This window comes from Lagopus leucura, unplaced genomic scaffold, assembly GCF_019238085.1.
Source record: "Lagopus leucura isolate 7727_CA_CO unplaced genomic scaffold, USGS_WTPT01 Super-Scaffold_73, whole genome shotgun sequence".
NCBI lineage: Eukaryota > Metazoa > Chordata > Aves > Galliformes > Phasianidae > Lagopus > Lagopus leucura.
In genome coordinates this window covers 55,493,630-55,502,109 of record NW_024962252.1, presented here as the reverse complement: position 1 = coordinate 55,502,109, position 8,480 = coordinate 55,493,630, and the positions used below count along the sequence as shown (strand labels likewise).

General features: G+C 40.8%; 1 long non-coding RNA gene across 1 annotated transcript in view; it reads left to right on the top strand.

Annotated features, from left to right (window-relative positions):
- Positions 1-5,445: 5,445 nt before the first annotated feature.
- LOC122182455 overlaps positions 5,446-8,480 on the top strand; it is a 19,591-nt gene continuing 16,556 nt past the window's right edge. Inside the window, exon 1 of the long non-coding RNA XR_006179812.1 lies at positions 5,446-5,464. This is a non-coding gene — a long non-coding RNA (uncharacterized LOC122182455). The remainder of the gene's footprint in view (positions 5,465-8,480) is intronic.

Here is an 8,480-nt window from a genome sequence, read left to right as displayed (position 1 = left end):
GAGTTGGCTGTGCAATTTATATTTTGTCCCCAGAGAACCTGTGATCACAGTCATGCCCAAATCAGAAGTACTTATTAAGTTCATACCAAGTCCACTTTTATTAATCTGCATTAAGTATGGATTGCCCTGTGCCCTGTCAGATTACATCATTTAAAGAACATCTTTTCCTTTTGGCTGTCCTATATTTTGCAATGTGTAGCTCTGCATATTCCAAAATGGAGCTATTTCACAAATTCTAAGTACATGCTTCTTTGTACAGGCACACCCACAAAAGGCATAAATTAACAAAGTGCCATAAATGTAAAGTGCATGGTCTGTGAAATTCTGTGAGAAATCCCAGGAAGACCTTTCCACAGCTCTCACTGGCCTTGGAGCCAGACTGCAAAAACAGAACCAATACAAATCACAAAAATACGAAGGTTTAATGGAGAATGAATGACACAGTATGTGAGTGTATGGTACAATGCGCTGTGGCACTATGCTATGTCCTTGGCCATGTGGAAGAGCATTTTTGTATAGAAAACTGATGCATTTTCAAATCTGTATTGTATTTGGAAAGAACGTGCAGAACTTGTAGCTGTATGAAGAAGCAAAGCAGTTTGATTATGTGTTCTTCAGCAAGATTGTCTCCTTTTGATATTTTTGTGTAGATGTTAAATGCCTTCAAAAGCACAGACGCTACCTCATGAAGACCTTTGTGACTGTATACTGGAAATAAAAGCTTTAATGGCATTTTTATTTGCCTTTATAGTTATAAGGTCGGAAATAATTATCTATAATATTGTTCTGGTTTCAGCAGTGACTTTTTTTTTCTTTTCCTCCTTATGGTTCCTGATATGATGCTATGTTTTGGATATGGGAGAAAAGCAATGTCGATAATGCAGCGACGTTTTAGTTGCTGCTGAGCAGCACTGCACAGATCCAAAGACGTGTCAACTTCTTCAACTGCCAGTAAAGAGAACTGAGGGGTCGCAAAGAGCTAGGATGGGACAGAACCAGGACAACTGACCTAAACTCGCCAAAGGAATATTACATATCATGTGACCTCATGTGAAAAAATGTAAAACCAAAACAAAAAAAGGTGGGGAGTTTGTCGGGCAAGCAGCTGCTGCTTGGGGATTGGCTAAGCATCAGTCAGCAATTGTTTTGTGCACCACTTGTTTTGTGTGTATATGTATTATATCTTTATTGTTATTATTCTCCTTTCATCTTCCTTTCCTGTCTTAGTAAATATTTTTTATCTCAATCCACAAGTTCTGCTTTGTTAGTTTGTATTTTTTTTTCTGATTCTCTTCCCCCATCCCAGGGGGGGGTGGGGAAGGATTGGGAGTAAGTGACTGACTGTGTGATGCTCAGCTGCTGCTGGATTAAACCACAACAGATGTTCTGTCTGAGATCCTATCATTCATGACTAAATCAGTGTACAAATTCAAAAGAGACTAATAGCTAAATGGGGCTTATAACAAAGTGTGTAGTGTGTAACAATAATGTGACAGGGTTATAAAACCTGCTGGAAAGGAATAATCAAAATTCTGATTTCAAAACCAGCATTCTAGGATTCTTTTTTTATTTTATTTTTTTATTTTTTAATTTTTTTTAACCTTTTTTGGCATGGCTAACAAAAGTTGATTCCTGCTAGGAGGTGTGTACTAGTGGCAGCCTGGAAGAATGCACCAGGCACAGAGCCTTTGGCTGCTTTTTTGTTGCCATTTCCATTTTTCTTGCTACCATAAAATATTTTTTAGCAGCTGCCTTTGCATCAAATTGATCAAGAAAAATCACTCTGCTCTCAAAAAAGGATTTTTAACTCTCTTTTATTCATCCTTATTTTACTCAGCGGAAGTAGCATCTATTGTATTTTGTAGCTAGCTGTGCCAAAAGCATCTCTGTTTCTAGCTTGGGATCCTTTCTCTACTGTTCTGTGCCAAACCTCACATTTCTAAGGATCTCAATTCTGTTGCCTAAACGACAGCCATTTGAGTGCCAGAATGTTTCAAAACCAAGAGAAACTTTAGCTGAACATTGAAAAGAAGGGCAGAAGGAGAGTGGTGAGTCCCTGGCAAAATTGCACAAGCTGTGCTGTGAGTGATAGCCCCCTGGAACAGGCAAGTGGACAGGTGGGTGTGTGAAGTGCATTGTAACCTGCCTGTCATGCATAGAGGCAGTGGATCACATGAGAGGTCTGTTCAGTGCGCCACAAGAAGCTAGCGGTTGTAGTCACTGTTGATGCCAATAAAGGAATGTTCTATGAGGCAGCAGACTGGGATCCTGTGCTGTCTAAAATATTATCAGGGCCATAAACAGGGCTTAGGAAGCAAGCAAAGAACCCCAGTGCATGGAGGAAGCGAAGGAGCAGAGGGACAGTATTAAAGCATGTTGGGAAATGAGGAAGTTCCTGGAACAAGATGGAGCTGTGCAGCCTGTAAGGCTGTGCAATGGCTTGAGGCCAAGCTGTATACCTCTGAAAAGATTGGGAAGGAAAAAAAGGGCGAGTTAAATTGTAATAAACAAAGAAAATTAGATTTGTTGTGGTCTCCCTTGACCAGCAGTGCTGAGCAACAAAGTTCAGGCAAAGCATGCATGTGGTTTTACAGCAGTTCCTTTTGCCTAAAAAGGAAGGGGGCAAAAGAATGGTAGGGCTCAAATGGCTGCCCTAATGGAGCAGCCATCCCAAGACATGGTGGGAGGAGGTTAAGGAGTGGGATATAGTGTTGCCAGGCTACCAACCTTGCAGGCATGATAAAACAGGCTATATTGGCTGGGAAGTGCCACTGTATTTGGAGGGTAACATGAATGTAACAGCACAAAAATGCTCCAAGGAAAAAAGATTGCTATGGAATACCAAATAACGAGGTTTTGTAATAGGATCATACCGATAATCTCCTTCTCAGGTTGAAGACCAACGATCATGACATGACCAGGAAATATTCCATGGAATGTTCCATGAAATGAAAGGAACTGCAGTTTTAAGACAGCAGTAAAGTGTGTAGTTGTAACCTCCCTCTATAGACTGGACTGACGCAGTGCTAGGGCAAGGTGCAGAGGTAACAAATTTTGACATGTTATGTGGCTGTTTCCTAGAGCAAGCTGTAAGAGAAGACACTGACCTGTCACTGGTTCCAAGTATGCGTGGTGCCTGCTTCAAGAGGCATCCATAGGCTCTGTAACATCTGTCTCTACCTATCCAGATTTTAGTGAGAGCAAGACAAATTAACAGAACATGAATATTGAATTTCAAGAAAGGCAACTCAGTATAAATGAAATATCTTGCAAAAAAAGGCAGCAACAGAATAAAACAACCTTGAAAGCAGTAGACTAGAAAGTGAGAAAACCGGAGGCTTCTAAAAAAAAATGATGTATTATAAGCTTAGGTAACTTTTTAAGAAAACAAAATGTAAGTCCGGTAAAATGCCTTTATAGAAGAAAAGTCAGGGCTATCACAAGAAGAGATTCGGTATTAAAAAATGGAAAAATTGTCCAAATGAGGGGCCCTTGTGACCTGCCTATATGGCAGGTCAAATGTAAACAGGCAAGTAGGAAGACAAAAAACTCCCTCATACAAATGACTCAAAGGTAGCCTTGGAAAAGATGCCTGAGGTGCTAATAAAGAGTTCTTCAGATGTGTCAGAGGCAGGAAGCTGGACATGGAATTGGTAAGATCACTTGCTAACTAAAGATGAAAAGTTCTCTCAGTATTTCTGTGAGCTCCACTGGGCTCCATGAGCTCAATTTATTTGCATTGGTCTTCTCTTCTGCTGAGGAGATTCCTATGCCCAATGCTTTTTTCAGGATTCCTTCAGCAGGAAGGATTGAGGAGCCAGATTGGGTTAGACCAGTCAGGTACATTAATAAGTCCCTAGGACTAGAAAGCGTGCAGCTCGGGCTACAGAAGTAACTCCATGGTGAAATTCTGCCTATCCAACCCACTGCTGGACGTGGCCAAGAACAGTAGAATTACTAATGTAATTCCTACCTATAAAATAGGGCAATAAAGGATCCAGGAATGTACAGAGCAATGAGTTTGATTTCTACACCTGGCCAGGCATTGTAAGAAAGAGCAAAGTCACTGAAAGTGAAGATGATAAACACAATTATCTTGGAAAGTCTTCATCTCTGCAACGACATCCTGCCTTGCTCTTCTCTTCAAATTTTATATCTTTATCAAACGACATGAACTGGGGAATCCAACTGACATATTCATTGTGCTTACCTAGGTTTCACCACAGTTCTGATCCAATAATGCATTTCCTGTGCTTTCATACACAAAGTCTAAATTCTTATTGATTGAAGGAGTTGGACTTTAACCTTGTGGGTCCTTTCTAAGTCAGGGTATTCTGTGAACCTATTCTTTCCCTTTGCATGGCCTTTGCTAGTAGAACTAAATTGAGTCAGAGCACAACAAAGAACCTGTGTGTTGGTAATATGATGCTGCAGTGTGTCTTCTTTTAGCATCTACTTCATAATACAGGTAAATGTTTATTTTTGCTCTCTCCCTTTCTGTGTTTTCTAATGATAGTAGGAGATTTCTTCCCTGAAACTGTACAGCTCATTCCCTCAGGCTGACAAATCACCAAATGTAATTTGCCTGCTGCTAGAAGATCGGCAGAGATGTCCCAGCAAAACTGAACTCAAGGAATCATTCAGAGCAGGATGTGGTGTTAATGAGAGTTTAATTACCAAGCATTTATTGAAAACAAAAGATGACAGGTCACAGATGGTTCATCCAGGTTTTAATGTGCTGGTGGATAGTTTTGATACAGAGCTAGTGAAAGCAACTTGGAGGGTAAGTCCTTAACATTTATTTCTAGCTAGTATGGAGAGCTGAGGATTTCGTTTTGGAGGGCAATTTATGTAATGGTGATCACAGAATGATACAGCTCACTGTCCTCTGGGAGACAAAACAGTTCTGGTGACAGAAGAGTCAGGCAGGGTCCAGGGGGGTAGAAAATGACAGGTGTGTTTTTTAATTTATAATTTAAAAAAAAAGGAGGGAGAGGGGGGAACTGGAGAATTATTTCTAATCAGTCACTTAGCTTCTGTTCTCTGCAAATGTCTGAAACAAATAGTTAAACGGATTTTTGTGGACAGCCCTGAGGAAACAAGAAAGTTTGTAACATCCATTATGAATTTGTCAAGAACAAACTGTATTAAGTCAATCTAAATTCTTTTTACAAAATGGTAACATATTACATGTAGGAAAGAATCAGCAGGAGTTGACATTTGACATTATCTCACATACTGTTATAAGTAAGCTAGGGAAAATTTGTCAAAATTAAAGTGTTGTAGTGAAGGAGAAAAACTTATTGAGCACCCATCAGGTGATGTCAATTGTTTGTTTGTTTGCACTTCCTTTAAGGCAGAAAGCTTAAATAAAAATGAGGTGCACCTGGGAGGGTAAATGTGAAGAAACAGAATGATTGGAGGGCTAGAAACTATCACCTACATGCTCAGCAGAAAGAAAGAGGTCAGTCTCTCTGAAGCACTTAAAGTATGAGTTTGAATGTGTGGAAGGACTGTAAGGGAGAAGAGAACAAAATATTTCCATAATTATAGAGGCGGGGGCAGATGGTAGTATGTTTTCTTGTACTGATAGTGCAGTAGGGATGGCTCAATCAAAGTATTAGGAAGATCTGCCTAGGGTAGATTTTAGAATGGCAGTGTTGCTGCAGCTTTGTCATTGGAAGTGTTTGAGATGGGTTGGATAAATCTGTCCTTGAAGAGATGGAGGTACAGGTCCATCCTGCTGTGGGATCCTGCTTACCTTGAGGTTACACACTCTTCCTGTCATGAGTTGTTCTAATTCAGTATACTTAAATTTAAAATGTTTTCTGAACTGTTTCTCCTTGTTTTTGTGCTCCATTTTGTATTCTCTTTGACGTGATACTTTCTTTAAATAGTGGCACTGATGTTTCTCAGCTCATCTGTTTCACCTAAATGCAGTGTCTTAATTATTTTCTTCTATTTAATACTTGTATTCCTACTCTGTGAAGGCAATCTGATATTTGGTGAAGTAATCACTGGGGAGCACAACTACCTTGATGAATAGTTCAGCAAATAGTTGAGGAACAGGAATAATTTTCAATTAGTTTTCTTAATACCTCTTGGTGTTCTTGGGACTCTAGATGCCATGCAATTGGTTCCTTGCTCCTTCTATTTACTCTTAAATCCTTGTCTCTAAAGCTAGTAAGCTTACTGATGAGGTGTGTCTCAGTTCCTGTACTTGTGTTGTCATGTTTTGTTCCTGCAGGCATGCTGCTGCACTCAGTACAGTCCAGGTTGACTAGTGGAATGACCCTATCTGAATAAACAGTGACAATGTGAAATTACTCATATCTGGAATTGTCTCTTATGTGTTTGCCATAGTTATGTTTGAACAGAAGGAAAGTTAAATGGATAATGGCTGTTGTCTGGTCTCTGGTATATATCTATTATTCTCAAGGAAATATTTTTCCTTTGCTGAGTGGCATATGCCTACCTGCTCTCCCTGCCCTTCTTTTGAGGATCTGACAGAGCAGCCAGTCAATATTTTCATCTTCTGCAGGCAAGTGCTGAGCTTCTCACAAGTCTTCCTGTTATGAGATTGTGGTGGAGTGTCTGTAGCTTTTTCTCACTATCATCAGCTAGATTTTTTTCCAGAAATAGTTGTGCAAACCTGTTCAGCTGTTTGATTCTGCTGGGACTTACGAAAAAATTTCCAACCATAAGACTCAGTAAGTTGTGTTAAAGTTTCAAACAGGCTCTCAAAAAGCTGTAGAAGGATGCATCACTTCTCAGACTTTGTCTTATTGCTTAAATGGTGACAAATGAATAGGGCTGATGCATGAAAGTGGAGAACACAGGTATGTTTCCTAAAACAGGTGGCAAAGCATATCTGCACTGCAGCCATGTGCCTGGATGGTTTCTGCAGACAGTGCAGAGCTTGGGCAAGAAAAACTGAGACATTGCTACACCTGGTTAGTTCAGCAGCTCCAGGGCTGACTGACTCTAGTGCCAGTGAAGATGGAACAACTTGGCTAAAACTCACTAGAGCAGGAAAATTGCTGATAGTCCCGAGCTGTTTGCCCTTTCACTGGGATTTCTCACCTCTTTAAGCAAGCCAGAACTCCCTATGAGGTTTGGCATAGCTTGTTTGCAAGGATGAACAAGTGCTGCAATGGTTAAATCTACTCATGATCGCTGCAATCTCCAGCACAGAGACACCAGATCCAGGGAAGGATGAGAAGACAGCTGGGCGGTGCAACCAGTAGCAATTCATGGTCTGAAGGTTATATATAAACTAGTCTCTGTCCTGAATGGGAATTCACAAGAAAGTTGCATGATCACCAGAAAAATCCTTTCTTTAAGGTTGCAATGAGCAACATTTTGACTCCACTGCTGTAAGAAGAGAGTATGACTTTTGAAAAGTGTATGTGGGCTAGAAGGGGGCTTTATTCTACATTCAGTCTATTTGTTGAGCAGTTACAAAGAAGACAGGGGAGAAGATCTAGCAGAGTGGCTCAGAATGGAGAAAGGGCTCTGGTGCAAATGTGTGGCTGCATCTGCTTAGTCTTCATGCTGCAGTGGTAATGTTCATCAGGGAGTGTGAACTGGCTCAGAGGATGCTGATGTCTTGGAGAGAGTGTTAATGTCGATGCCCTCCTTCTTCATTTGGTCAATGATTTCAGTAATAAAGGAAGAATCAGTGCTTCCATATTTATGTTCTACTGTAGTAGAGAGAAGTATGAATAAAGCTTGATGGGCAGTGATATTTGGTTTCCCTAATAAATGCAGATCAGTTTTTTCCTCACCCAAAGGCAAACCAACAGACCAGCTACTCAAGGGGGAGGGCTTTGCGCCCTGGGGTATGCAAAAAACTGGTCACAGAGAAAGCCAGAACACTGGGAGTGTGCTCATGGGGGCTTGGGACAGGGATGGTGCTAGCAAGACTGGGAGCACAGAAGCCAGATTGCCATGACCCACTCTGGAGAGAGAAGGATGTCTGAGCACTTCACACTTCTCTTCTGGCCATTTGGGCTCTGGGGAAGGGTTGCAATCAGAGGCGGTGGAGATTAAATCATTATATCCTGGGATAGTGTAGAAGAATCTGATGTGAGCCTCAAATCCTTACAGCACAGCTGGCATCAAAACTTCTGTTCTTGGGCAAACAAGAATTATTTCTGTGTCACTTAGCTCTTCGCAAAAGGGAATTTACTTCCTTGCATTTTGAAAATAGGCAAGGTCTTTCCCCACATTTGAGCGTAACTTTTAATGTACTTCTCTCTACCCAGCCTTACTGCTTGATGAGTGCCTCTTCTTTTATAGATGATATCTGAAATTTGCTATGCAAGAGACTCGTCAAGGCATTTTCCCCTCTAAGATTCATTATTTAATAGGATTTAAGTCAACTTGGGAAACCATTCTGTGGACTCTTCAGTACTGAAGCCTCCTGTTTCTCTCTCTGCCTCTCTGCCTCTCTGCCTCTCTGCCTCTCTGCCTCTCTG